Source organism: Bombus huntii, chromosome 10 (genome assembly GCF_024542735.1).
Source record: "Bombus huntii isolate Logan2020A chromosome 10, iyBomHunt1.1, whole genome shotgun sequence".
NCBI classification, from domain to species: Eukaryota; Metazoa; Arthropoda; class Insecta; order Hymenoptera; family Apidae; genus Bombus; species Bombus huntii.
The window spans coordinates 2,895,042-2,919,416 of record NC_066247.1 but is presented as its reverse complement, the minus strand read 5'-3'; the positions used below and the strand labels follow the sequence as shown (position 1 = coordinate 2,919,416).

Sequence of the window (24,375 nt, the reverse complement as noted above, 5' to 3'; positions counted from 1 at the left end):
TCCGCTTGAAATATTTCCGAAGAGATTTCTCGTCCCTTACTTGACAAGCCTGCACTCTCGAGCGATAAATTCGAGACGCCTGATTTAGAAATGTTACAACGACGTTAGAAAACGAATGAACGGAGTTTTCTTCGAAACGAAAACGCAGGGAACCGAGGAACGGCAAGTGCAAACAAAACACACCGGCAGCTGAAAAAGTTTCGGCAGAAATCACGCCACGTGTATAATAAAATTCTCTAGCGCAACGCTGATTACTGATTCGATTACTCATTCGATTACATTTGATTGCGACCTGGCACCGCCTGTATACTGTCATTCAAAAGTATCCGGATACTTGTTTTTTGGCAAGACGTATTTTCTTTACACAATTGTTGATAAATCGCAACGATTTTATTCTCTACGATCATTACAGCTACGTGGAATATTACATTCTGTAATAACAAAATCGTGCAGGACGTTATATTTTGGAGAATATAAGAATAGATGATATAACTTATAATTGTATTATTTAATGACGACGGTGGAAATAGCAAAGTGAAAAAAAAAATAATAAAAACGTAAATGTAAAAACGTGGTAAATGTAGTTCTTCTTATTGTAGTCAATGAATGGAACAAATATTTGCTCAAGTTCTATTTCTTTGATTGTATCCATCAAAATGTAAATTTGCAGAAACATCTGCCCTCTATTTGTCACAACACGCGCCAGATTACACACTGCTTTCGTCATACCGTAAAACTTATTACAATTTTTAAAAATAACAAACAATGACAGTTAACCAATGTGCAAATATCGTCGCAAAAGTATTCGAACTATTCGAATACCGGTACAAACGAGCGTACTTGTCAATGATTTAATTATTTAACCGTTCAATTGTAGTAGCTGTCCGTACGTATGAATTAATTGGGAATTATGCTACCCGTTTTGAACAATGTCAAAGACACGTACAATAGGTATATTTTAAAATATTACGCTAGAATAAAATAAAACAGGATACAATAGAATGCAATGTAAATAATAATATAATTTAGCAAACAGAATAAGTCAATAATATGTATGTTTATATTAATGTTTAACCCATTGAAGATAATGAAATTAAATAATGTGTAACAGATGAGTAAACACAAAATTATCGCTAACAATATATAAATACAAATAAAGTAGATTATCGTGCTATCAAGGGAATTAGAGAAAAATTTATCGGAATAACAGATATAATAAATTACAGAAAGCCATTACGAAAATCGTATTTGAAACAAATAGGATTTTATGATAGCGGTATGAAATACATGAATTTTTCTTTCCATAAAATTGTAGAATTCATATCGAAGAGGGGATATTCGATTGTTCGAAAAGTTCGCAGCGTTTTTATCCTGTATTTCTATCGAATATTGAAATGTTCCAAAAAATACCGCTCTTAGTTGGATACGAAAGAGAATCAGGTTCAGAACTGAGGTTGCTTCTCTCAGTGAAACGATCTTAAATTTCATAAATCCAAGAAATATTCAATCGTAACTGATATGTATTAATATAATATATATAGTAATATAACATAATATAACGAATATAACATACCCTCGTTATTATTTATCGTGGTTTTTGCGAAACGTAATGATAACTTTCATAAAACTAGAAAATCTAGACGAGAGAGATAGCGACGAAAAAAATATCAAGGGAATCCTTGGAATTTTCTTTTGGAGCCATGACGTTAAAAAACGGAATTCGATAGCATAAATCGACGTTTAAAAAAATTTCAAATAAAACTTTTGTAACGACGCGATATTGGTCTTCGATGGGCTAATACGTTTTAAAGTTCCAGTTAAATTCAATCTTAAGTTTACCTTTGCTTTTAATTTGAACTTGTAGTGAGATTACAAGAACAGGGAGGAAGCTTCCGTAACGAGAACAGCGTACAAGATAAGACAAGAGACAATAAATGCAGATGTAACTGAAAGTCATCCAATGTCGGAAGGCATGAATAACAAATAAATAAAAAAATTACACTTATGAATGGCGTACACGCAAGTGTCATCGATTGATGGTGCGGCAGCGAAATGAAAAAGAGAGGGAACAGAGTTCTCGCTCTGTCTATTATTCGTCGTTGTTATTGCATTCGGTCACGAGCTCGTTTCATTTTATTTTCCTCTCTCATTTTTCCTCTTTCATTTCAACGCCGGCTGAACGTTAAATAAAGCACGTCGAACGCGAAAATCCGCAATTTAAAAGTTTCTTTGTTAACGACCTGTCGTTGCTACTTGTGGCGTTAAAGGTAACGCGACGAATCGCGATCCTCTTTTGAAAGTTTCCAAACTGCGCGACTACCTAGTCAAACGAGAGGAAAGCTTACCTTCTTGTCTCTTTTCCCTTTTCGGTTACAAAATCCAAGCTTTTAAAAGGAACACTAGTCGACTGGATAAAGTTTAACTCGAACGAATCACAATACCGTGCGCGACGTGGCAAATCGCAAACACTTTCACGCACGTATCGTATTTTATTCGATCACGTTACATTTGCTTTCAATGGAATCACTCGCGTCGTACAACTGTCACGAACCTGACGTACAAAATTCAATATACGAAGTTCGCTGAAGAAAACGGAACCGCGTATTAGTCTCAGAAACTGCCAAACTAATTGAAACGATTGATAGATTTAGATTTCTTTCTGTTTATCGAGATAAAAAAGTTAATTACATTGTACGAAGGCAACATGTGAGAAACATGATAAATCACGTTTCAAGCGTTTCGTAGTACAACGATTCTAAGAATCGATTTAAAAACCAAATCGCTTTTTCAAACATACCATAAAATCTTGATCAACTGGCGTTCGTAATAGCGAAAATTTGTACTTTCCAATACCACCGTATCTCTGTATCTATCTTTCGCTCTCGATAAACATCATTTAAATATCGAGGTTGCTTCCTGATTGCTGTAAACTTTGATCGATTCGTTAGTTTCTCTTGAACGTTGAATCACAGAAGCTACTAACGGAATTGAGTACACCTCGTAAAACGTTACATATGTAGAAAGTCTTTTTACTTTTTAAACAGACACTTTTACTTTTCACTGGACATCCGCGTCTCTCGCCACATCCGTTACTTCTCTCACAGGCTTTTAAACTCCTCGTAATTGAGCGTTCCACTGTCGACAGAAATCGTTAGCCTAACAGGCCTGCTAAAGTAAAACAATGAGATGGCCCGCTGAAATTAACGGCTATTTCTTGTTACACGTTGTTCGAAGCCCCGGAATTGCCAAGTTTAATATCAGTGTCGCATGCGTTTCACGATATTAAATTCTGCGTTTAAAATCGTAGACGATACACGTATCGAGATCTTGTTTACCAGATTTTAACTATTCGTCAAATCTAAAACGATCACTGTTAATAAAAACTGCTGTTTTAAAATTAATTAATTAATTAATTAAAAAATTAATATCTTTTAATCAGTCAATTCCTCGGAACATCTCTGAGATCTTTCTCGATGTCTTTCATAAGTCAAAAGGAGGATGTTAAAAAATGTCAAAAAAAAGCATCAATTCGAAACGTGATGAGAAAGTTGGGAAAGAGTAGCGCGATGATGAAAAAGTGGCAAAAGTCAAACTTATCTACGCGTTACACGTAACTTTCATTTTCTTCGCATTTCGATTCAGCTACGGAATAATTATTCGTCCATGTCGACGTAATAATTCTTCGGGAATTCCGCTGATAAATCGGTGGAAGTTTGAAATCGAGCAAAATCCGAAGTACCAGCGGATCGTTGCTACGTGAGAACAATAGCCAACAACGATCTCGTGGTGCTTTGGATTCGTTCGGTTTCAAACTTCGATTAATTTATCATCAGAATTTCTAAAGAATCGTTTCCTAGATGAATCCGTATCTGTTCGCTGTCACTTTCTCGTCTCCGTGCTCGTTTATTTTCAACTTGCCAGTCGCATTTCGGATAAACGATAACGTGCATTTTTCGTTGCTCGACAGATGCTCTTCAATGTCCGACAAGAATTTTTCGTCCGCGTGGACACTGAAAAATGCCAGTCTTCTAATATTCTTCTTTGAAATCATTGAAACGAACGTGGATTTCTAGCAGCAAAAACGGAACAGCGACAGTTTGAACATTTCCTCGTGGGAAATCATTTCATTGTTAACGAAGATGTGTCAACGGACGAGCGCATAGATCCCGTGCAGCTCCCTCGATCCTCGTTTAACATCTGGATCCGAGCACGCCAGTAATGTCGCTTCAACCTCGTGTCATGTTGATCGTATCGACAAATACGACTGTCGCTCGTCGATAGCCAATTCCCACTGCTGAATATTCACCAAGCTTGGATATGACTCAGAAAAATATTTAAACACCTATAGAAACTTTCTCTGCGTATATTTTATACGTCTAATACAAGATATATTGAAATTTCATCATCGTAACGAATCACGTGAATCACAATTGTACTGAGGAAGTTTGAGCAGAATCTGAGAGTGTACAGAGAAATCGGACGATATTTAGTGCAAATATAATATCACAAAAGTATTTAAACGACTGATTATCCATTGTAATTAGTAAACCTTGTTGAGGTTGATAGAGAAACGAGTGGATGAATTAATAGAAAAATATATTGAAATATGTATAGCTATAGGTATAGTACATGCTGATCCACATCCTCATTCTTACACTGTTACAATGCAACAGGAAGAATATAATATCACAAAAGTACTTAAACAGCTGATTATCCACTGTAATTAGTAAAACTTGTTGCAATTCTATTCTCTTCGTCTGCAGGTCACGGATATACAAAAGAAAAGGTTTTTTTTATTATTTAATTCGTACTTTACAATTTGTCCAGCTGGACATTTGGTAAATTTTTCTAACTTAATTGCTAAAGAACAGGTGGATTGCTACCCCCAGCGGGATACCATCTTCGAGTTTGACTATTTTATTTCTTTTAGTGAGGTCAGTGGGGTGTTTTCTTTTTAGTTTTCTTTCTATGAGAGTTTTGCTCGCTTCGGCAAAACTCTCAATTTAAAAGAAAAGATGTAGAATCGTTCTTGAAGTAATTATTTGAACAAAACTCATCTTTCTCATTTATTGTAGAATATTGGCACGAACAATTGTCTTAAACATACAGATGTAACAGAATTAATGTACAAGCGATCACGCTTGGGAACGATTCCCTACCAAGAAGTAAAAAAGAAAAATATGAAATAAAATTTGCTCGTCCGAGGCTTAGTATCGGAGAAAATCGACTTTGAAAATTTGTTTGATATATAAATATGTGAATATGACTAGGTACGAGTGAACAATCAGATGGAGATTATTCTACGTGCGAGTATAAGCGAGAAATGTGGAACAGAACTTTCCCGTTTAAGAATTCATTTTCAAGAAGGTAAAGTTGGTTCATGTTTATTTAATAGTCGGTCTACTATACGAGTATGATAGATCTTCAATCTTACTTTCCTCGAAAACAAAACGTCTTCTGAAAAAATGTTATTCCACATCTTCGACTTATTTTTACACCTGGAATAATATCCTATCGATTACGTTCTCCTATTTAGCCCGCAATTAGCCACGTTCAAGTATACTTGATCAATTTTCAGACTCGATTTTCTCGAAAACTAAGCTTCTCGAGCAATCGCCTCGTGATCGTTTGTACCTGTTACTAACACAACTGTACATTATTATACGTATATTGTACATCGATGTTTCAAAAAGCTCCTGGTTGCGATGAACGTCTGTTGTAACTTCTATACACATTCTAAGATTGATTTCATATTCTACCTGTATAATCGGGTCAATCCTGTCCCACAACGATACGAACGAACGTACAAAATGTCTTCTATAACGCGCATAATAGAAATTTTCTTTGACGAGTGGTCGAATATCGATGTAAGTCACTGTGTATCGTACAACCCCTATTCTCTGCCGCTTCCCATTTCTCGCAGACGTACAACCCTTTCTACTCCTACTTCTCTTTACACCCTCTCAATGTTTCCCTCAAGAACCATCGTTGAACTTGTAGTCCCTCGCTTTGATATCTGCTTTCTTGCTGAATCACTTTCGAACGCGCGCTTGGAATTTTATCGCTGCTTCTCTCCCTCTTTCTTCAACGTTCCCCTCGCTCTTCACTTTCATTTTCCCGTATGAGCCGCACCATGACCATCTATCAGCTATGAAAGCTTAATTCGATTCGACTTCGCGCTCAACGGTGCGAAATTAGACGATCGAACAACGCCGGCATCGATGTATTATATCTTTTCTTTCGCGATTAAACGCTTCTGGTTTCGGTACGGCCACAAGCTGCCTGCGATTCAGCGTTACTCCGTTATTATCATAAATCATTTACTTGGTCGTTACTTCCGCTCAACTTAGTTTCGTTACCCGATAATCGTTCGCAGTCAATCAATTATTATTAAATTATGACGATTAGTGATCGATACGGTGAATTTAGTACGAACGGCAATAATCGCGTCCAATATTTACGAGCGCGAGAAGAGAAACGAGGAACAGTTGGAATAACTTTACGATCTGATTAACATCATCTGTGCAAGAATATTTGGAGTGACGGTAATACTTCGTTTTAAATTCTATTTAGTTATTTCAACTCTGTTTGTAACTCCATTTATTCGAACGATATATCGGTAGCCGATTAAATGAAGTTTTGCCAAATTGAATTCACTTGCGCGCATGTGAACTCTTATTATACGAACGAAAAATTATAGTTAGCGGATAATCTGTGATAAATTCATTTTGCCTCTACTATCCAGTCTCCGGTATTTCAAGCGATTTATTTATACTTTCGTCTTCCTCTCTTTAACATTTAATCATTTCATTTCATAACATTTCATCGGCCACTCTACCGAAGTATTATATTTCCTAAAAGTCCGTGGCGCAAGAAACACCACGAACGAGTAGCGCTATTGCAAGGAATACGCAAATATTCGCTTTTAATATAAAACAAGCGATCACGTAGTTGTCATTACGAGACCGCTATCGTGTCTATTTTGCATGGTACTGTACCTCCAAACATCTACGGGAAAATGAAACTTGGTGAAATTGCACCTCAAAGTATGTAGAGAACGAGATCACGTACCCGGGCTTTACGTAATTACGATTTGAGTTAACTCCGTTCGAAAATGCAAATTATGCACACCGATTCGACAATCCTCGACCGCCTGATTCTAGAGTTGCAAAGCGTGTTTATCAAACGAATGCGCGCTTAATACATTGTTTGCTGCAGTAATAACACTGAAGATCCGCGATCGGAATGCAAATTCAAGCAAACCCATTTTACTTTAATATCAAAAGCGTCAGATCAACATTCGCCCTCGCTAGAGTCTGATTTATCCTGAGACGTTTAAGTATCTCGAAGTTTCCTTACACAGTCACTATGCACTATGCACATTCGCTATGGCAGGAAAGCAATAAGACCAGCGAAAAATAAAATATATCGACAGACAACATAAAAGTTCTAGAAATAATCCCAAAACGATCCAACTTAATTTTAATTTCCAAGCTATTTCTTAGAAGCAGAGATTTCACGCAGATTATCGCAAGAAGCATCTCGACACGTGTTTCACGTCAGACCAAGTCAATTATCTTCGCTTAATTACGTTCAATTTTCATTTCCATGATATTTATTAGAAGCGGGTATCCGGTACGGATCATCGAAGTATTTGGACAGTCGATTATTCGTTACATCGACAAGCGACAATATTTAGAACAAAGCCAACGTTTCGCATTCATGCTACAAATATATGTAACTTTCATCTAACGATAAATCTGTTTCCACTACGTAATTTACCGCTTCTACATACAGAGCGTTCACGCTATTAGTTTGCAGCGTTGTTCTCGTAAACGATAAATTACGAGGGAAAAATGAAAGAGAAAAATTGGCGAATGCTTCAAAAATGGACTGCGTGTTCGCCGTAATATCTTCTTCGCGAGTGCAAAGATGCAGGTGCATTTTGCAGTTGCAATTTTTAGTGGTAATCTTCCTTTTTTTTTCTTTTTTTGTATGTACCGAATCTTTTCGTCGATCTACGGAAAAAAGTATCAGGATAACATGGTCGAAAATTAATTAATTTACAGGATATTCGAATTCTAACTTTGTGGAATATCATTGTTGAAAATTGTGGATCTTTGAAGCCGAAATAATGTTATAGGAACACTAAATTTATACCGAGGATTAATATTAGAATAATGATATATTTATTTCATGCACGATTCCTTATATATTGATCGATACACACTTGCACGCGTCTCAGCACTTTCTTTTATACCGACTGTTAACTGACTCTTAACGGACTGAACTGTTTACATTCCTGTGTTTTCGAGACGCTTCGGGCACACATACTTCCACACACTGATATTCACATACAAGTATCTCTATTACGCATTTAACCCAGTCCAGCACAGACAATTATACATATCTCAACAATCATATGAAAAACAAGGAGAGGCATAACGCACTACCCTTGTATTTATATTTTTGCTTTGTCTTGCATATGATAAATTCTACAAACTCTGCAATACGATATGTTTCACCGCAAAATGCACATGCATTTGCAAAGAGTATTATCGCGAATATACAGCTCAGTTCGAAGTTCGTATTTTTTCCTCTTTCAGTTTTCCCTCGAACCTATCGTTCACGAGACAAACGCTGAGAACTAACCACCAACGCTGAGAATTCCACCGACGTAGTCATAAAATTTCGTAGAAATGGACTTTAGAAAAATGTCGTACAACAGCGTTCGGTGTCCAAATACTTCGTCGCTGTATTTCATCGAACATTTTCTATAGTCTACCGTTCGCTATCTATCGTTGCTTATGGTGCGATAGACACCTAGGGGACCTTCCCGGGTGGGAACACGGCGTTACGACCGTTTGCGGAGAGACGAGGTCGCTAGGAAAACGCGTCAGCGAGAGGCGTAAATTCTCGCTACGATTCGGTTAATCGACGCCGCGAAATAGTCGTTCCCCTGTTTCGGTTAACATAACAGAGGTGGTTCGATGAATGTAACACTGTATAGTAAGTTATATATCACCGTTTATTCCAACAACTTCTAAAGAAGACAGTTACACTGGTGCGTATGTACGAGATGAATGATTGACTGATCTACGGGTGTATTCCCGGTCGAAGGATGTTGATTGTTCGACGAATGGAAAATCAGTGATGTTCGGAGACGATGCTGTGGCGGAGGAAAGCTAAGGATGGGTGTGTCTAGCGCACGGGACCATCGGATTTGTTGGTGACGATTTTGGCTAAGAGAGTGAGGGAAATAGGCTTCGTTGTTAATTGGTTAAACGAAGGTTGGTAGACTAGGAAGGGTCTTAGCCGCCCTCGAGAGAAAGTGGTTAGTGCGAGGAAAGTTGCATCGTACGCGAGAAAAACTAACTTTCCCTTACCAAGCCGTAGTAGACAATGGTCTTTAGAAATGAGTCGGAAAACAGATGTTTGTTCGGTTTGAAGGACCTCGACTAGGAAATTCTTGAGATTTATGGAGGGTACTTGAGACTATTGAGGGTACGCAGTGAGTATCCGAAGACATCTGATTGCCAACTTGCCCGCAGTGTGTGGCCTGGTCTAGGTAGAGTGTTACGCGACGTAACACACGGAAGCAACGATAAGTTGTTACGATAAGATAAAGTTAAAATATCCTTTGAACTAATCAGTTTTCGAATATGTTGCTCTAATACGTCTTTCCGTAGAACGAAGAGAGGATTCGATGTATACACAGAAGCAGAACTGCGAAGCGCACACGTATTTTTGCACTTGCGAAAATATATTATCGTAAATACGTGGTTCACTTCGAGCAGTTCGTCCTTTTTCTCTTTCACGTTTTCCTCGTATTTATCGTTTACGAGGAAGAAACACTGCCACCTGATAACGCGAACACCCTGTATATTTTCCAATTGCCTGCAAATTCCACCAATAACCGCTCGTCAATGTTAATATATTTCGCGTTGTTTGCCTTAAGCTGGCATAGTACTACGCTTCGTTCTCCTTCGACTCGGCTATTTTCTTTTCATTAGCTACAAGTCCCTCGTAAAAGACTGAAATACTCGATAATATTGGCATACTTAATTTCAAACTCTTTAGTTTTCCCATTCTAATTTTTCGAATAATTATCCTCACATTTCACGTCATTTTATGTTAGTCGAATATTCATTCCTCCGATATAATTTCTTATTCGTTCGTTTATTTCTTTCTATTTACGGATATATCATAGTATATCATTTTATTCTCACATATCACGCAGGTATTTCTTTACAAATATATTATAGCACGTACTATACATCGTCATATCTCGTAGTTTTTGAAAACTTGATGCAACACACAAAACACATTCGTAAAAATGACAAGCGTTCGAAAACTTCTGTCGCTATATTTCGTCTCTGTGCCTCGTCCAACATTTTGTTACATCGTTCGCGTATCGTTCGCTGTCCGTCGTTGCTTATGGTTCGACAAGCAGTTAGGGGATTTTCTCGAACGAGAATGGAAGCAACGACGAGTTGTTGGATTCCGATCGGCGAATTAACGAGGTTCGGAATCACGTTCCGTGCACCGTCCAGGGATTATCAAATAGAGGCTGGCATGTTTGACAAGTAGCGTTTTAATTTAACGTTGATTAGTGGATCGCTGCTGGGGATTATGGTCCGGCTACACAGACTAAACAGTTACATCGCGCAGCAACGAGCTCCGACGTATTGTACGTATCCACTCGTGGTAAAGCTAGCTGCATACTTGCTTTGCCCTGCGTCCTTGCTAATTGCGTTCATCGGCCGGCTACAACACGATGCACCAGGATTACCAGCGATACATGCCACCGATAAAACGGACCAACGCGTGCGCCAGCGTGAGCATGAGCGCGGCCATCGTCGCGACTAAACGTTATCGCGATCTACTTCCTCGAGCGAAACCAATTAAACGAAAGTTTCAGTCGCGAAATGTCGAGCCACGTCGATGATTAGTTGCGTCTAGACCGAGCATTTCTACGCGAATTCCTGCTATCGTCAATAGAAATTGAACAAATAGAATCTCGGTAGAAAATTGTATCGTCTGTTGATTTTAACGTTGCTTCGTGTCACATATTTCATGTGGTATCCTATAAAAATCTTCACCACTACGATGCTATATATGCTATAAATTGCATGGATACATTGCACGCTGGAATAATACGAAATCGTCATCGATATATTAGACGTGATATTGGCCGCTAGGAAGGTTCGTTCCGATTTTTAAGGAATTTTACAGAATAATAAAATTGCAAGTAAATCACGCTAAAAAAAAACGTTACTGGAAGTATCTGTAAATACGCTGATTGAATTTTAATAAAATGTTACACCTGTCACACGCTGCTCGGAAAGTTCGTTCGGATCTTTAAGGAATTTGGTTGATATAAAAATTCATATTGAAAAGTTTGAGAGATTCTGAGAAGGTGGGATGTTCAAACTGCGTGAAAGACGGGGAAAGGCTGTGGAAGAAAATGGCATCTACATAATTCAATAAATGGTCGAATCGAAATGTAAATCGGAACGAACTTTCCGAGCGATCTTTTCCATTTTTCAGTCGCTTCAAAAATACGCGGAAATTCAGGCTGTACATTCGTTCAAAATAATTTTAAGCTTGTCAAAGTGTCGTCATATCGTCCTCAAAGTGTTAAATATTGTAGAAAGCATTATTTTTGGACATTTTATATGTATACTTTTCTTATTCGATGCATCGTGTGCAACATTGCACTTTCAAATTTCCCATAAACGCATCAAAATCTGCGATCCGATTATGATTAAAGCTCGAACGAGATCGAACAATTAGAAGCCAATGCGTCCACTATTTTTCATTAAACAACACAGTGATACCGGAATCACAGTCAATAAACGTTTATGCAAATTATTTCTCTTTTATGAAGACGGCTAAATATTCTAACAAATACCACGCTATTTTCTAGCCACTGTGTCTATTTTATTTTCATCGTACCATTTTTCATATCCGATGCATCGTGTGCAACATTGCTCTTTCAAATTTCCCATAAACGCATCAAAATCTGCGATCCGATTATGATTAAAGCTCGAACGAGATCGAACAATTGGAAGCCAATGCGTCCACTATTTTTCATTAAAGAACGCAGTGATGCCGGAATCATAGTCAATAAACATTTATGCAAGTTACTTCTCTTTTATGAAGACGCATAAATATTCTAACAAATACCACGCTGTTTTATTTTCATCGTACTATTTCAATAATAATTATCTATACATGTAAATATTATATAGGGTGGTTGGTAACTGGTGGTACAAGCGGAAAGGGGGTGATTCTACGCAAAAAAAGAAGTCGAAAATATAGAATAAAATTTTTTTTTTTTAATTTTTCCATCGAGACAACGATTTACAGTGAGATCCGTTACAACGAGACGCGATAAAGTGCAGGCGTACCGAGCGAACATTCAAAGTCGATTTTCTCGAAAACAAAGCCTCGAACGAAAAATTTTTATTCTATATTTTCGACTTCTTTTTTCGCGTAGAATCACCCCCTTTCCGCGTCTACCACCAGTTACCAACCACCCTGTATAATTGTAATTAAAAGTACAATCAGAGACTGATTTTTCTAATGTTAGTTCCGACTGATGATTAACGCAATTGAAAAAAAAGAAACCCGAAGAACTACGAATACGTCGTCTAATTATCCTGAAAGTTTAAAACCTAAAAAGAAAAGAACTAAATAAGTAAAGAGAGAAACGATTTTAGATCGAGGAATCTGCATACTCTACACGAATCTTAGATATCTTCGTATCACAATCGATCAACCTTCTACCATTGTATGTTATCAACTGATCCAAAATTTAGGATTCGATTCCTATGGCTGTTCGATATGGACAATGGACAAGAAAGATCGATCCCATTCAATTCGATATCGATTTCAGCACATTGTCGTAGTAGAAACGGTATCGCGTGGTTCGATAGCTTTTCATCGACGCCGTGAACATAACAGAGTTTACCTCTGTGCAAGATAAATCGATGACAAAGCATACCTCTTCGACGAGTAATGGGACGACTAAGATGTGGACGATATGAAAACAGTCGAAACACAGAATTTTTCATAATCTTCGATGCGTTCTACGACGCGGCACTCGTCGAGCGTTCGACGAATATTACATTTTTTTTACAGCTTCGTTAACGACTTTCCTTATCGTTTTAGTAATATTGTAAAAATCGATTGGATCTTTTAATTACCGAACTCAGTCAATTTCTCGATTTTAATATAAAAGATGAATAATATCGCTGCGTTTACGAACTCTTGATTACTGCCTGCGGGTTCTTCGTAAAACCGATATAAAATGTGAGAAAATCCGCAATTTGAACTTTTTACCAGAGCGTTCGCCCTAAATTCGGCTTTGTCCGAGTTCGTTATTTCGCGAAATAGCTTTTTTTATGAGTAACTGTAAATAAAATTCGAATAAAAAGAAAGAGAAATATATATGGAAGTAATACACACGCGTATTTATGTATACGGAGAATGAAAATATAAAAGAAACTTTATGTTATTCCAATTCGCATAGGGGATTCGCGAAATTAATTATTAAATTAATTCCAGTCACAATATTTTTCATTTTCAACCGTGCGTTCGCCTTTTCTCTTGTCTCTTTGTTAATATACTGTTTGGAAAATGTAATCCCCGGCAATTTTATACCGCTATACTGTTTAACATCGGTAAATATAGGTCACAAGTATGTTGATAAATACCAAGAGAAAACTAATCGAGTCGCATCGTCGATGCATGTTTTACGAGATCAGATCGAATTTCATATACTTTATGCATTTTTCACGCAAAAATGTACAGAATATGCAAAACTATATGAAATATTCAAAGTGCTTGCGATAATCGCATTGCCGATTTTCATGCATTGTCATATTTGTATTAAAAAGGCCAGTGAGAAGAAGAAACATACATAGAAATTTGTTTCGTCTATTAAGAGCTACAAAGAGTATCCAACTCTAACGTTTAACGTATATTTTATACAGGGTGGTTGGTAACTGGTGGTACAAGCGGAAAAGGGGCGATTCTACGCGAAAAAAGAAGTCGAAAATATGGAATAAAAATTTTTCGTTCGAGGTTTTGTTTTCGAGAAAATCGATTTTGAATTTTCGCTCGGTACGCGTGCGGTACGTTATAACGGATCTCACTGTAGATCGTTGTCTCGATGAAAAAATTAAAAAAAAATTTAAAAACATTTGTATTCTACATTTTCAACTTCTTTTTTCGCGTAGAATCACTCCCTTTCCGCTTGTACCACCAGTTACCAACCACCCTGTATATTTTTGTATGCTACACAAAGGGTCCATGGAAAAAAAGGGGGGAACTTTGGTCAAAATTTGACATTTCTCGCAAAACGAAAATTTATCTTTCGATATATAATGTCACAGCCACATACTCGCATATCAAAATGAAACATTCTACTGCTCATTTTTCTATTTATTTTATTCTGCTTCATACCCTTTCTTTCGCAAGATCCGAAATATTCCTCTTTCTTTCTTTCTTTTTTTAACATCACCCATTTTTCCCCATAATACGTTTCAATCTCATACAACTACTGTAAAACTGGCAAAATTTTCATTCTACTTAACGCGACGTAGCGGGTGATAAAGAGCAGAGGAAAAAAATGTTAAACTCAAACTTCGTTAAAACTGACATTCCCCGTGGTCCTTTCATATGCGATCTATGGACTTCTGCACCTTCGAATTTATTATAAATGGAAAAAAAAATCCGCAGTCCGATGATTATATTCGGTACGTGAAAAAAACCTGCATTTAGGTTCTCCAGTTAGTTTCTTTCTACGCATATAACTATTCATAAAAATATAACATTGGATCGCATAAACGGTAGTCCAGTCTTGATATTCCACTTTACCCTACTTATTTTTATGGTTTACTGCTGAAGCAGGGAAAAGCCATCAAAAGTAAAAGACATAAACATGAGCGTAAACTGATCGTTGAAAATACATGGCAATCGTTTATATCAATTCACTACTCGTAACTCGATGTTAAATTCACCGCACGCTGGACAAGAAAAACGAAATCGAGGACGGAATACTGTAAACGCCAGCGTCGATAAAATAAAGCTACAAATATTTACCGATTGCTTTGAAAGGGGCAAGGATCGTCGTAAAATATACCATTGCTTTTATCCGATATCCCGACGTCGTTCTTTGTATGGAAAAAAAGGATTGAAGGCTTTAAAAGCACAAATCAAAAGCATTTCACTGTTGGAAAGGATCCGTTGTGTACCGTAAATCGCGTTACGGCCAATCGACGAGGAACGAAAGAAGAATAGAAGAAATTTTTGAAACGAATGTTTTCACGTCTGAATTCCCATTCTCTTTGAATATTTCCGATACAACGCGAAACGAAGATATTACGTTCGCTGATACAAAACGTTTCCCTTATCGCTATCGTTCGAAGATTTTCGCGTCGACACGTTTATATTCCTGCATACGCGATATTTCAAAAAATTGGAATTTCAACAGCATACAGCATTCAACGGGGCAAACAAAGAGCCTAAAAAAACCTGAGTACAAATATGATAAATACGCAGAAACGCATATGACATTTAAGCAAAATGTGTCGGTGATACGCTTAATATAAATTTCTACGGGAAGATATTTAGTCATAAATATTAACAATATTTTTGCAATGGTTCTGGTATGTCACAGTATGTCTTGCAATAAACTATAAACTACTTTTTCATATTTGCGGTTATTAACGCAAACAAATCTGGAATTTTTCGTAACAGTGCTTCTTCTTCAACGTGCAATTCACGTAAACACGACAAACGCGAAATGACTGTTCGAAGCGGATAACCAAACCAAAAATGCAATGTCCATTTCTTAACCGAATTCAAAACGCAAACTGCTAAATCTTCTGCTCAAGCAACGTACTCCTCAAGTTTGAGCTCAACTTCATGAAACGTCCTGTATATTGGTTGTTTCGGAAATTTTATTTTTCGATTTCTCGGCCGAAAGCAACGAGAGAAAAGACAGTGCTACGTCTTCTTTCTCGTAACGGCTACTTTCTCATCGTAATAGAACGTTATTGCGTTCGCGCGCTCGCCTTCCAACAATTTGCTTGAAATTTCTTTACATGCAGGCGCTTAAATTCTAATTTGAGGCGACCGAAACTTTTTTCGTGGCAACTTCGTGGAATCTACCAGCGGGTTTCGTACAACGAAAACCATTCGTCAATTGAAACCGTCGAAGCAATTTAGTCGAACGACTCTACTTTGTCAATGAGTTACGGTCGGCTGACTATTAGTCGTCACGTGGTGATACTACTGCAAGTAGATGAGCTGCATATGCAATCAGACCCCAGATGTTTACTCGGTTCGCAAGCCACCAGCTCCGCTCTCCTTTCCTCAATTTCTGCGTTACACGCTTGCAGGACGATTCGGAAAGTGCATTGAAATTCAAATCGACGTTTCCAATTCGCCTAATATTCTGCACGAATTAATTCAACGCGGTATCTTTAGCGTAAATCGACTTTCTTCCAGTTTCTTTGCAACTTTGACGGTACGTTGTTTGGTTGTGATTTAATTTTTAAACGTCCCAGTCTTAACGGAATGGAAATATTCGTCCACGAAGTTGAAAGTTTTAACACGTAATCCCCACAGTAAGCTGTTTCGCAAAGACCACCTTTTGATTAAACACAAGAACCGTTTTTACGAAGGTGTTAAAAAACTAATATGTTGCGTGGAATGGCTAGAAGAATCTTTCGTCTCGTTGTTTTCGAGTAGAATGTAACGTGAAATATCGCTGCTTGGCACTGACAGTGACACGGCTCAAAAATTGTAACTTTCGGAGAAGAGGTTTTGCAAAATTTACGAGGAAATCTTCGCGAGTCGTTTCAACTACGTTATAAGACTGATTTAATACAAGATATGTCACTATTGACTGTTACCAAGGCGCCACGATAATCACCCGTGACCATCAATAAGATAAACGGACCATTGGGGAAGAATGTCGTCTTACATCTATAGGATCTTACTACGATTAATTTATTTAAAATGGATTAAACAGGCGTTGGTTAAACAGGAAACGATGGTTGTTTAACGTCAACTAAATACAATAACGTACTATAATTAAGACAACTAAATAGTTAATTTGCAACTCTCGTCACCACGGTTCCAACGCTCTCTCTCGCGCGGACCACACTCTCTCGACAACGCAATTCGCACTTCCTGACGTCTCGATTAACACTCCCTGACTTCTCAACTAACATTGACTGTTAATTCGTCTTTCTCCTTTAGCATCCCTTGGTCTTTTGTCTTAGCCCCACCACGCACGTGTTCCGCAACCGCTCGTGGCCAAGGTCACGCAGGCCTTTCCCGCGTAACTATTCAGCTTTCTCGTGACATTGTTTATATCTCCTAGGCCTCTCGTTCACGATACTACACATCATCAATTTATTATTATTTTGCCATTATATGCTTTGAATAATAAAAATACTCCCGTGGCGTGCTGAGCGAAACATGTGATTTCAGCGTGGCAGTCGAAGTGTTAATATATTTTTGCCATTCTTTCTAACTTCTTTCTTCTAAGATCTCTTTTCTAGCTTCTACACGTTCTTTATGAGATTTAATCGAATCGAAGTATTTATAACATTACGACAAATCACTCGTTTGTCCTTAATCGATCAACGCGTCAAAATTTAAATCTTTTTAATTGTACTTTCTCATCGAGTTTCTTGAGAGGCGGTATAAAATAAACAAAATTCAATTTTGTCAGTGACAGGCGAAAAGTGATTTCACTGGGAACAGGATAGAGAAGTTATAGTAATGTTTACACGCCGTTGCTTCATATTCCATATGTCCTGCTTTAAAGTATTTTTTCGACCGATTCCAATCTCCCAGTCTCTCTCGTTTTACTCGTTCCAACAGTGGTATTTTGAAATCTATCCGACCAAATGTTCACAGCTGTTACGACCGATGGGTGAAATCACGTTTATCTTCTTTACAGCCTATCCCGTCTAACTGATTAAATTTAATATCGAGTCTGGATTTTCGACCAAATTCAAATAATGGAAATTACGTCACACAATGTCCACTCCCGTCCGGAAGTAAACCAGCACAACTGTGACGAATCTACGTTATAGTAAGAATTTAATAGATAATAAAATTAAATATTTTCTCATTTAAAAGCACGATGGAAAATCTAATCGTACAAGTATAAAAATTAACGATTTGCTTTCGACACGTTGATTCCAAACGTTCTATAAATTATTGCGCAATGACATTCAAATTTTCACGGACTTCGTTCAGTTTTTTAGCTAATTGGTCGAAAATTTACCCGACGAATTTTAGATAAGAAAGACCGTCGATTCCATCTTTTCAATTACAACGTAACATCATAGATTATTATACAGAAACCAATTATTATTCAGTGCGTAGACGCTTGTGCATATATTCTACGTATAGATAGTGTCTCAAAGCCAAAACCATCAGAGAGTTGCGGTAAAGTTAGTTTCACCGAATAACGTTCGCTGTACTCTCATAGCCGGCTGATTCAACCGATTTCAATATCATTGGGAACGTCTAGAGCTTGTTAACGATTATTAAAGTAACAAACCTGTACGGTGGCTTGGTAATTAATCAACTTCGTTATTACGCGTAACGATCGCTCACGCCTTCCGATTCCAAAGTATCGAAAATCTTAGATCAACTTAATTAAACGATGGCAAACTGCGGTGATATAATCCTTATATAATTCTTAATTCATTCTTCGTCTGTAAGTGCGGCAAATGACATTTCAATATTTCCACTATGTAAGCTACATCGTTACTTTGCACGAACAAATAATTTTCGCCGATTAATTATTCCTTTAATAATCGAAATTAATTATTTTAGACGAAACCAACAGGTGTGCCAGCGACTGCAAACGACAAGAAGCGATGAAAATTTACATATCGATGGAAAGACCTGTACGAGGAATATTATATATAGCCGGAGCAAAGTTTATTAATTCAGCTCGATAAATCGTCGACGTGCTACGACTTTATATCGTTCTCCCTTCGATCAAGTCTGTTCTTCAAATTTGTCAAAGAAATAAAAAGAAAAAGAAGAAGAGGAAAAAGAAAATCCATTCTCGTTTCAATAAATTTTAGGACATGGCCGGAATTAAAGCCAGATAACTTAAGCTAGGAAAACGGCACAGGCTGTGGGGTTAAATTAGTGGCGGAGAAATTCAACGGGTGACAGTTTCTCAGATAAGGGATTCCCCGTCGGGCATATAACCGGTCATAATACGCGAAATAGGGCAAGTATGCCTGGATAAACTGATTATCTGCACACACGGTCGCCATCTTTTGTCCGCATGCTCGAAAAACGCACGCTCCTCCGATGGCTTATCGAGAAACGTGGCTTGGGAAGCTTACGTTCCCTGAAGAAAGCCTGGAAAGTAGAATTTCTGGTTGCTCGATCAAATTCCATTAACCTTCGTTACTTCGTCGATCGGATATCGCCCTCTGACAGAAGAATTTCTATAATTACGGAAATTATTATAATATTTCTATAAAGCGAAATTAAAGTCCGTGCAGTTAATCCGAAGCATCGACTTGTCATTCGCAATGGTAATAATCTATTTATTCATGAATTTTTCATCCGTCATTTCATTTTTGTACAAGTAGGTTGCATGATATTTCCGCATCTGACAGACCAATTCTATCGGCTACGCTTTCTACAAGATCGTCGATTTCGTATTCGATTTCAAACACGCAATTAGTATTCAACGTTTGGAAAAAGAAATCTTATTTTCGTAAATTCATTTGTCAGAAGGAAATGCCAGAGATAATTGAATATCAATTTAAAACGATATTTATGCTTTTCTTCTCATTAGTTTAATTTATAGAGCCGACGAACGCACGACTTACGCGTTTATGCTCGCAACGCAAAGTTCCGAAACGAGATAAGCTAGCGAAATGATGAACGAGGTAGCTGTCAAGACAATTAACAAATAACAGCTATTATTATATCGTTAAAGCACTCTTCTTCTCAGTTTAAAAGCGAAATGGAAATAACGAATGAAAGGCTATACGTATACGATAACAGCAGTCAAGGGGTTAACGATGAAATTATACTATTGCGAAAAGAATTTCTCGCCGCAAAGGTGAAAAGATTGCGAGTCAAAAATCGTAGGTGGCAGGTTGCGGATGAAACGTACGATTGAAATTTTATCAAGCTTCTTGATCTTGATGTGCTTTTAGATCGATCGGCTGCCAGTAAATAGAAACTCCACGTAACATTTCATCGAGATAAACCGTAACAATAGCATTTCTTTCTCGCGACTCGAGTTGCTCTTACGAGCAAATAAGAAATAAAGAAGAAAGCAGAGATAATGCAGCTTTTAGCCTCTATGCCTTTGATGGATAGCGTACTATTTGTCACGTCGCGATGTTTCCGCGTTGCATTTCGACAGAATTGCAGGAAGATCGATTGGAATAGTAAATGTATCAGGTGACAATACGCAAAGCCGAATTCTCCAGAGGATTTCGTACTATCTCAGCGAATATAAAGGGCGAGTCTGAGAAAATGTACATCGACTTTACGTCAGTAGTTCTCGCTATTCTTATAGACGTGCAACAGGTTCAATGCATTTCTCTCTTCGCACTCAGCTTTTTCTACGTTTTGTCGATACTGGATTTTATTTAAAAACGACACATTTCTCTTCCATCGGATAGTTCGATGTCATTCCAATCGCAGAGATGGGGAAAAATGGATAAACAAAAATTCGATGGGTGAAAAACGTGTTTCAACGTGAATTAGGTTGGGAGAATCCTTTTTTAATTCTTCTCGCCGCCGTATGCTATACAATCTCGTGCTCGCTTGACTTTTTCCTTCAGCCGTATCGCACTTACGGAATCCGAGTATTTCAATGGAAACGCTTCCCCTAATCCGACCGTACTTACCTTACGCCCATTTCGCAATAAATGTTTCACGCGAGAAAGGGAATTTTATTGAAATCCAAAAGAATCCTGCCTTTGTCACGAATGCTACAACTGAATAAAAACGAAATGGCAACTAAAGACGGACGACGACGACGACGACGACGACGACGACGACGACGACGACGACGACGACGTTTCATTTGGGCGAACCGCCCAATCTCTTTCAAACTGTCGTGCCAGTTCGGATATACTTTAAAGGCTGAAGTGGCGTTAATTTTAGATCGGGAAAACTTCCGTGAAATATCCGACTTGACAAGGTCCGCTAGCCAGCCCTGTTATCGTTGGCACATTCGTTAGTAACGATATCGACGGTTTCCTCCTACTTCTCTTAATCTCGATTTACTCCTGCAATTTATTGTTTAATTGAACGAAAAGCTGGCGCGCTTCGTTAAACTGGCTCTATCCATCCGCTAATCGATCACGTTTCTCCCGATTCTTCGTACTATTTTTAATTTATCGGTTGCACGGTTTTAGATTCGCGAAATAACGAGCTCTCACTCGAAAATAACCGTCGTTATTTCTCCACCGTTTCTTATTACCGTTTCACGCGGAAGAACGTGGCCTATTATTAGCAGAGGCTCGAGTCGTATAGTTCGAATCTTAGGTTTAAAAAAAAGTTGTCTTAAAAAAAGATTCATTAAAGCGTTTTTTATATTACACGTGAGTGAAACGCGCTCACCCTCGGGATCTGCTCGCTCAATTTCGTCGCTTGCCCCTTCTTAACCCTGCGAGGTCGCGGTCCTAAAAATTCCGTGCTGCCGATCGTTGGAAACGACGTGACACGACGCGACCTGACGAAATCGATGAAACGAAAGATCCACGAAATTACGCCACCCCCGCGACGACAAAATTTTCGCTTCCCTCCCGATCTTTCGTGAACGAATCTGTCGATGACCGTCCATCTCATTTTTCTAAGAGCATATCCGTGTCGATACGTTGGCCATATTTATTCATGGCGTGACAAGCGGCCAGTGGTGATTCAGAAATTCACACAAACCGACCTACGTATATACGTTTATCGCCGATGGTACGCAAAAAAGGGAATGGAAAAAAAATTTACACGGTCACGCTTACTTCCACAAATGTTTATCGCGAGCTTTCTTTACCGTCTCGCCCCTCGAATCTTAAATAGTTCGAACGCACGGCACGCAATCCGTTTCAGCGATAGAATTTATAAGGGCAACTATGACCTTTGGAGAGGAAAAAAAAAAAACAGAGGACAAAGACGGTATAAATTTTCTGAAAGCGTTCATGAATCGCTGCGTCATTTCGTTCTAGTTGATCGATTTGCAATTACGATATATGTGAATTTTGCCACGGTGTATAAATTAATGGCGAATTGGTAACTGGAAGCAACAAATCTATCGTTTAAACGTCAACAGCTCGTATCAACGACTGAAGCTTTCCTGTTAATCCTGAGGAATCCTTCGAAGCTGTCTCGCGATCCAAACATTCAACGAAATAATTTTACAAATTTTTCTTATCATCGCACATCTATCTCTCTTAAAATTAGTTTAATCGCGTCGCAATATTCCGCTATACGTTTTTATCTTCGCGAAGAATGAAATCATTTTACTTGCAGTTCATTTTCTAACTACAATACATACTGTCAAAAATTAAGCAAAAGCCGGGTTACTTTTGAGCGAAAGTAACATCGCAATGATAATCGCGCAAGTGCACTCACCACTCTGCAGCATGATGTCTTGTGAATGTCGAGCTAGTAGTGTCGAGACGATACGTCGATAAAAACAATCCAACCGAAGAGGATCACTCTGTACATTGCACTATGCACTTCACTGTAATAAGGTTACGTCGTACTTGTTACGAAGATTATCCACGCGGTACTTATTCCCTTATATAAGTGATTCATTAAAGCAACATGTCACTTTCGTCTTATCGATTCGAACGTCGAAGCACGACTGCCGTTCCGACACGTGCGATAAGTCAAAATCGTCAAGGGTACGACTAATAAACGTTCGTGGTGTATCGTTGATCCGATACAATGTTCTAAACAGCGCGAGCAAACTGGTGTTTATTATGATCGAGCATTTTTTGTTCCTACTCGATCGTATAATTTACGAAAGTATTTGATGAATGTTTACGATAGAAAAATCGAACGTGTTGTATTACGAGCGTTATATATTAGGTCGGTGGATGTGAGATATTATTTTATTTTATATATTCGTATTATATAACGATATTAAATATAATAATTTTAAATATTATATTAGAACTTTTATGCGAGTTTAAATTTGTTGCACCAATATCGTTCATTAAATTTTATCGTATCGTTAAATATCAACCTCATTAAGAAAGAAGACGTTTACTATGAATGACGTGTATTGAACGTGTAGATGATTGATAACGAAGGTACCAAAACCTCGTTATTGATCATCAAGGATAGTCAGAGTACCGGCGAGTATTTTTCGAGAAAATGTCGAAAATCTAGAATAAAGTGTCGATGCTGTTTCTCAGAGAATCGACTTTGAGAATTCATCGAAAACGTATCGGTAGAAGTATGGAGCAAACGTGTAAAAACTTCGCTTTCTTGGAAACAGAGTCGATCGAAAGGATTTATGTGAAAGAACTCATTTTTTGAAAAACTTACTTTCCCCTGTGACGCGGAATAACATCTTGCCGAGGGTCTGCTCGTATTCAGTTAGAAATTAGCCAAGTTTACGCGTTTTTCGCAAATTTCTATAGCCAATTTTCTCGAAGAAATTTATATACCCGATTTCCTCGGCAACAAAGTATCGGAGAAACCGTATTCTGTGGAATCACTGTCTCGCTAATTGTACATGATCACTGGAACACTCTGTATATTTATGACAATGCTGCCTCCTTGTAATACTAATTAATAAATATATATACAAATTAATAAATAATAAATAATAAAAAGTTTCATACGCAAGACAAGTTGCATGCGACAAAAATTTTCGTACAATACGTTCGAACAAATTTTCTACAAGTGTTCAAATACCTTCGCGAGTCACTGTATATCGTGGCTGATCATAGAGATCGTCTACCCTAAATTTCAGTTCTTTCCACCTGAGATCACAAATTCGAAAGATTATCAAAAAGATGAAGCTGCGATCGCAGTCACGACTGACAAAGGAGGGAAGAAGTTAATTACGTATTCACGAGGAATAGACTGAACGTGTACGGTTATGATGTTTCGTTCGTGCTTTGATTGCTCACGAAGCAGTTTGTAAAGCAGATATCAGTTTCGGTATGTGCGGCTATAACGAACGGAAGTTGAAATAAATTAATCAGACAACGAAATTGTATCGTATTTACGCTTTCAATAATTTCAGTGTCAATGGAGTGGTGGGCGCGTGGAATAAAGCAACACTGGGGAACCTGTATACAGAGGATCCACGAGAAGCTGTTTATGCGGCTACTTTGA

General features: G+C 37.9%; 1 protein-coding gene across 5 annotated transcripts in view; it reads right to left on the bottom strand.

The window, feature by feature from the left end:
* The window catches only part of LOC126870615 (uncharacterized), a 92,593-nt gene that overhangs the window by 60,048 nt on the left and 8,170 nt on the right, over positions 1-24,375 (bottom strand). The window contains exon 1 of one of the 5 annotated variants that reach the window (XM_050628485.1): positions 22,654-23,404. The exons of the other annotated variants lie outside the window; for them this stretch is intronic. The gene's annotated coding sequence lies outside the window, so the exon portion shown is untranslated. Of the gene's footprint in view, positions 1-22,653; positions 23,405-24,375 lie in introns of those variants that run through there. 5 annotated transcript variants of the gene reach the window in all.